This window comes from Corvus brachyrhynchos, unplaced genomic scaffold (genome assembly GCF_000691975.1).
Source record: "Corvus brachyrhynchos isolate BGI_N302 unplaced genomic scaffold, ASM69197v1 scaffold416, whole genome shotgun sequence".
Lineage (NCBI taxonomy): Eukaryota > Metazoa > Chordata > Aves > Passeriformes > Corvidae > Corvus > Corvus brachyrhynchos.
This window is the reverse complement of record NW_008238439.1, coordinates 148072-148412: the sequence shown is the minus strand read 5'-3', so window position 1 is coordinate 148412 and position 341 is coordinate 148072. Positions and strand designations below refer to the sequence as shown.

General features: G+C 65.7%; 1 protein-coding gene across 1 annotated transcript in view; it reads left to right on the top strand.

Annotated features, from left to right (window-relative positions):
* The first annotated feature begins 6 nt into the window (after positions 1-6).
* Positions 7-341, top strand: part of SERTAD2 (SERTA domain containing 2) — a 21621-nt gene continuing 21286 nt past the window's right edge. Inside the window, exon 1 of the mRNA XM_008635443.2 lies at positions 7-312. The gene's annotated coding sequence lies outside the window, so the exon portion shown is untranslated. The remainder of the gene's footprint in view (positions 313-341) is intronic.

Here is a 341-nt window from a genome sequence, read left to right as displayed (position 1 = left end):
AGTGCTGGCGGCAAGTGCTGGGAGCCGGGGCTGGTGGTGCCTCCTCCTTCTCCTCCTTCCTCTCCTCCTCCTCCATTGTATAATGCTGCGTGATCGCAGCCGCCGGGGCAGAGCGGAGGCTTAAATCCCCCCCCCGCCTGCTCCTGCCTCCTCCTCCTCCTCTTTTCCTCCTCCTCCTTTCCTCCTCCTCCGCATCCCACCCGGCCCCTCCCCGGAGCGGCGCGGCGAGGAGCGACATATGGAGCTGCTCTAGGGCGAGAGTTGCCGACCTCCCCCTCTCCATGCTTTAGTTCTCAGGTGGAGCTGCATGTGGTGAGTGGGGCTGGGGGCTGCGGGGTATC